The 6,181-nt window shown below is 43.7% G+C and overlaps 1 long non-coding RNA gene across 2 annotated transcripts; it reads left to right on the top strand.

Annotated features, from left to right (window-relative positions):
* Positions 1-348: 348 nt before the first annotated feature.
* On the top strand, positions 349-3,673 carry LOC143306066 (uncharacterized). Of its 2 annotated transcripts, none has more exons than XR_013063445.1 (3): positions 349-485; positions 587-682; positions 1,296-3,673. It is a non-coding gene; the product is annotated as an uncharacterized LOC143306066 (long non-coding RNA). The 2 variants fall into 2 exon arrangements; XR_013063444.1 differs by lacking the exon at positions 1,296-3,673 and adding an exon at positions 985-1,123.
* The last annotated feature ends 2,508 nt before the right edge of the window (positions 3,674-6,181 follow it).

A 6,181-nucleotide genomic window follows, 5' to 3' on the forward strand; every position in this document is an offset into this window, starting at 1 on the left:
CAAACCGCTTAAAATCCTGATGTCGACTGAGGACATTGGAGATTCGGCAGGAAGAGGACCGGATAAGATCCATCCAAGAGATGTGTTTTGAGATGTGGGTGTACATGCTGAGCTTTGCCTTACCTCTTGCCGTACAAGTCGCTCCAATAATAAGATCTATAGGATCAAAGCTCATGGGATCCTCATCGGCTAGTTTCAAACCTGAAAGGTGAGACAGTGTAGCGATTGAACTATTTCGCGATGGAATGTACCTTGTTAGTGCCGTCATGATAATCGCTGTTGTCGAATATGCAGGCTCGTTTTTCGTTACCGGAGTAATGATAATGTCGGTGACATGGCGGGCGAATGATTACGTTTCGCTGATTCCAGTGATTTGAGTGTTTTGGCGTACTCGTTCAAGGTGGAGTGATTGAGCTAGGTGTTCGGAAATGAGCGTCGCAGCTGAATCTTGGTCCAGCAACGCTCTCGCAATGACGCATCGACCGGTGAGTGAATGCACTCGTACTCTTGCTGTTGAAAGGAGAATTCTAGATGTAATAGGTGATTTGAATGCGAAATTAGAACTTATCTCTACTCCTTCTTCTAGAGTGGTGGAACTCGTTCCTGTTGGTGTGACACAGACATCTTTGCCTGCGCGGAAGTGCAGCAACATGTGGTGCTTTTGTTGACACTCTTTGCAATGGTGAGTACGCGTGCATTGCGCTGCTGCGTGTTTGACCGAAAAGCAATTCACGCACCGTTTCTGCTGTTTTAAGTTTCTGCTCGGGTGGTGATTTTACTAGAAAGGTTGGACATTGATAAAGCAAATGATTTTGTTTGTAGACCGCGCATAAAATTTTGTACGTTGCAGTAGAATGAATTGATACTGGTTTCAGTTTAATTGGCTTTACTTTATCGGATTCGCTTGGTTTCTCGCGTTTGCTCGTTGGCAGCAATTCTAAGGCTCGGATTCTTTTCTCTAAAAACGTGTCAAATTCTTCATAGGTCGGAAATTCTGTGCAATCACCGAGATTAAACTCCCACGCTTTACGCGACGTGCGATCCAATTTCTGCGTGCCTAAAAATACAATAATAAAAATGCAATAACCACGCTTCTACTGGGCGTTGAAGATTTCGCAACATTTGAATCGATATATTTATGTTATCCCGTAACGATCGGAGTTCCGAAGGAGTTTCGGACGAAACTGGCGGTAACGAAAACAACGTATTTAAATGAGTTAAGACTAACCGGCGCTTGTTGTCATAACGCAATGTTATTATTTGCCACGCGACTTCAAAATTATTTTCTGTTACAGGTAGATGACTCACCGCTCGGCTGGCATCGCCCTTTAGCGACGAATACAGAAAGTGTAGGCGTTCGACGTTAGACAAAGTGTCGTTGTTTATTACCATGGAGGTGAACCGGTCGCGGAAACTCTCCCACTCTTCAAACGCTCCCTCGAAGGTCGGAAGGTGAATCCTCGGTAGGTGAGCTGCTGCTGGTCGTGACGTCATCGAATTTGGAAAACTGCCGTTAGACGCACTATTTTCAGATGGAGGATAAACCTTGTAAAGGATTTCTGCCATGAAGTCCTGGGCTTCCTGGTAGCGCTCTTCACAGATTGCAAATTGGTCCTTCACGAAGTAGGATGAACTTGCCTTCATCTTCAGGTCCGCACTGGCAGCGATTTTCGCGTGCAGGTCTTGACATTGTGAAAATGCGTGTTTCAACATTGCCATCCTGTTCTATGTGGTAGCTGCGGTCATTTTCACTTGACCCAGCTTTTTAAAATTGGCGAGCGCTCGTTCAATCAAACGCATCGTTAGTGTTTGTTTTTGTATCAGTTCTTCTAACGAACTTATGATCGTTAACGGTTTGAATTCTGATTGCAAATCGGCGTTTTACCAACTTCCTTTTCCTCGATTCCAATCCGGCTCGAAGAACCAACAATGTTTCTGAGCGCGGTTTTGCGTCGGCGGGCGGATTCCCCTTGTCAAAGGACTGAAAATCGAGGATGAGTGATAAACTTTGCACGTAGATTATAACAAACACAAACTTGATTTATTCACAATATGTATGACACAAACCACACGAACAACAAATAAAACGATGAAAAATACAATTTGATGAACGAACGATTGATGTGATGAGCGAACGATTGATTTGGCGAACTTAGCTTTAAGTGGTTTGGTTTGGTGTTATTGAGGTGCTCGTTAACGAACGAATAATCGTTTGATTTGTTTGATCGATTCTCTAACGCCCGTGGCGCGAGTGCGCATGACAGAGAGCTATCGATTCGTGTTGCCAACGGTTCGCGTAGATCCCTAGGTGGATCCCTACTTTATCTTTAACAGTTGTTTAGACTGCTTAGAATTTCCTTTTTTACATTATGACAGGCGACAAGAGATTAGATTCCGTATTCATTTTAAACAATTAAAAATGTTCGACCAGTTCAATTTTTTTATTGTGCTATGTCAGCGGGGTGCCGAGCCGTTTGTTCGCGTACTACGTCAAGCCCGGCTGACGCTGCCATCCCTGAGCCCGTGCGCTATACGCACTCGGATTGGTCAGTGTTTTTCTTTAATAATCCAAAAACAAAGCTTCAAACAACATTTTCCCAAAGGAAAATGTTCATAATCACCCCAACTACCATCCCTTCACGAGACCAACGCGAGTTCTGGAACACCCTGTGTAGCGTGAAACCACTAGAAGAAACTACAGAGGATAGATAGAAAGCTAGGCCAGTAGTAACGGGATTCGCACAGAGAAACACATTTAATTATGATGAAATATATTCACCGGTAGCAAGGATATCAACGATAAGAATCCTATTGGCTATAGGTAATCAAAGGGCTTATCATCATGCTCAGTGAGACGTGAAAACTGCGTTTCTAAATGGTTATCTAAAGGAGGAAATTTATATTTATGCACCGTATGGGTGAAATGTAACAAGGATCACGTATTCAAGTTAAAAAGATCTCTTTTCGGGTTGAAACAGGCTCCTAAGTGTTGGAATGAGAGAATAAATACTTTCTTACTGAAGATGAGGTTTAGAAGGGCAGAAAGTGACTATTGTTTATACTGTTACATCCCCGGTCATCGACCGTATTTTCGCCTTTTGCCATTCCAAAAAGGCCTCACTCCGGAATCCGCAGAGCATCAGCATTTTCGCGCCCGGCAACGCCCGCGACACGAAGTCAAGGAACTCGCGGAACGCAATGACGAACACCCTGCGGTAGTTTCGCAAGCCACGGGTGTGACCCCTTTTGAGGAATATAAATTGGCGACACGAAACAGACCTTGCGCTCTTAGTTTTCTTGACCACGCGAAGCAGCGACGAAGTGCTGCCCGTCCGCGACCTGCAGTAGACCCGCACCTTAGGCTCCTCGAAACCTGGAAGATCATCAACGACGTGCTCGGCCGACGGTTCAACATGACTGTATCCCCGAGGTCTGTGGTTCCAGGCCCATAATAGGACAAGCTCCAGGAGTGCACCCGTGTGCTGTGCAGGACCACCACAAACCGCTTGCATCTTCCAAGGTCGAGTCGTAGCCACGCGCCGCGGGTCTAGTGTTCCGTCCGATCCGCGACGTAAGTGTAAAGCGAAACCTAAAGTATGAATGACCGACGTGTGCGGGACGAGAATATACGACACCCGAAGACGACGAGGGTATGTAATAACAAACAATCAGAATATACACACGTTTGAATAACTATATACGCGTACTCAGGTCACTGCACTCCCATCCTATCCGCCCATACTTCCCGAAAGGCAGGTCAAGGTGCGCTTTAGCGCTTTAAGCGGCAGAACCCGTGTAACGAATTTACCGTAGAATAAACGCCCGCAAGACGGGCTTGATGTGTTTGATGTTGGGATCTCGTCCAGACATTAGCTATGCAATTACTCAGATAGCCAAACCTACGCATAGCAGATTTTGTCGAATTCCTGTTACAAGGTTTTGTAAACAGAATGGCTACAGATTTGATGCGGGATGTGTTAAATCTAGTTATTGACGCAGATTGGCGGCAGAAATGTAACAAAACCTTGTGACGGTTTACTGCCGGGGGTTTGCCGGCTCAGCCGGTAAGTCCGGGGTTCAGGCGAACGAATGAATAAGTTGGTTGAATATGGGTGAAAATAGATATATTTAACTCTATGGTTACAGTCTAATTTAAAGCTACGGCCCTGGGTATCCTATCAGTTTAAGCGGTCTTACCAACTAACGATCTTAAAGCTAACGGTATCGAGCGGCCGCGGTCACGGTGCGGTCCTTAAAGCTAGCGGTGTCGAGCGGTCGCGGTCACGGCGCGGTCCTTAAAGCTAACGGTATCGAGCGGTCGCGATCACGGCGCGGTCTGGTCGCGGCGCGGTCGCGAGACGGGATGTTGGCCGTCCTATTGTAACATTTCGGTGCGGTACGGAAAACGGCGGAGGTAGTTGGATAGTCGGGAACGATGGTTAGATGCCTTCATGGGCGGACGACCGAGGACACAACCTGTCCTCACCCAGGCAGTAAGAAGACCGTGCTCCGGTGGACGCCGTAGACACGTATACGTCCGGTCCGGCGCACAGTGGGACAAAACGGCTTTCGGCGATCAAAAGTCGATTTTCGTGAATTCGAAAATTGAAAAACTAATTACATACATCGATAGAGAATAAACTGTAGTTTAACGTAGTGTAATCCGTTTTTTCATATTTCTTTCCGTTTTGCCGTGGTTCGCACTCAAAGTCAGTAGAAATTCGTCAAGACGAAACGCTGATAATATTACCCATAACTTCAATGTACGATTCTAATAAATTTTACTCGGAAAGATAAAATTCAAATGAATTACAAAGTTTACTAGATTAGTATAGATTCTATTCAGTGCATAAAATAAGTTAAAATGTTAACAACTTTTTAAATAATAGGATCTGATTGAAACGAAATACATTTAACTAAAATTTCAACTTTGCGTTTGATTTTAAAAAAATGTGCACATTTGTGCAGGGTGTGATTACTACTGTAGTAAAGAGTGAACCTTCCTCTATCAGAATCAGAAAAAAACGGCTGCCCCAACCTGTCACTGCTCAAAAAAATGGCGATTGAAATAAATTACACCCATCTTGGCCACAGCGCACGATGATGGAAAAGCAGTACCAGATACGATTATTATCCAGTTAACTGCATTCGACGTGTATATTCGTTATCCAAAACTTTATTTCGGTTCAATAAAAGTGTTCAATGTAACAACTTTTTATTAAATAATAGGATCTGATTGAAACGAAGTACATTTAACTAAAATCTCAACTTTGCGTTTGATTTTAAAAAAATGTGCACACTTGTGCAGGGTGTGATTATTACTGTAGTAAAGAGTGAACCTTCCTCTATCAGAATCAGAAAAAAACGGCTGCCCCAACCTGCCACTGCTTAACAAAATGGCGATTGAAATAAATTACACCCATCTTGGCCGCAGCGCACGATGATGGAAAAGCAGTACCAGATACGATTATTAACTAGTTAACTGCATTCAACGTGTAAATTCGTCATCTAAAACTTTATTTCGGCCTTGCAATATGCCATAATAAATTTTCATAATTGTCGAAACTATTTTCACAAATGATTTGGTATAGATCATAATAAATATAAATAAATATATTATAATAACACATGTTTTGTCATTTTTTAATTATTATATCCGTTTTCATTACAGTTATTAACAGTTTTAAGTTAAATTTTTGTTAAATAACATAAACTATGTCTAACAAGTGAAGGATATTGAAAGCGTTACAGTTTATACGTGAATATCTTGACACCCTGTAGTTCAATATGATTTATATTAATACAACTTAAGTATTACAATGTAGGCAAAAACTTACCAAAATTTCATTAAAATATTTCCAATAGAACCGAAGTTACAGAATTTTGATCGCCAGAAGCAGTTTTGTCCCACTGTGCGGCGGTCGGGAGGCCGCCGAGAAAACTCTCGGCAGTGGCCAGGGATACAGCGGTCAGTATCGCCGGACGGCCGTAAACACAACCCGTCCTGACGAACGCTGCTAGAAGAAATAGCAGGAGCCCAAAAATCGTAGGTGATCGCCTCTTTATCGCTCAGCAATAGTGATTCGCTTCCGAGTACCGATCTGGTTTCGGTAGTCTCGCGGCCCGGTATATATCTGCTCGCGAGGCCGTTCGCCTCGCGAGTTCGCGGTGCGCGCGGTCG

This window comes from Osmia lignaria, chromosome 14 (genome assembly GCF_051020975.1).
Source record: "Osmia lignaria lignaria isolate PbOS001 chromosome 14, iyOsmLign1, whole genome shotgun sequence".
In the NCBI taxonomy this organism is placed as follows: Eukaryota; Metazoa; Arthropoda; class Insecta; order Hymenoptera; family Megachilidae; genus Osmia; species Osmia lignaria.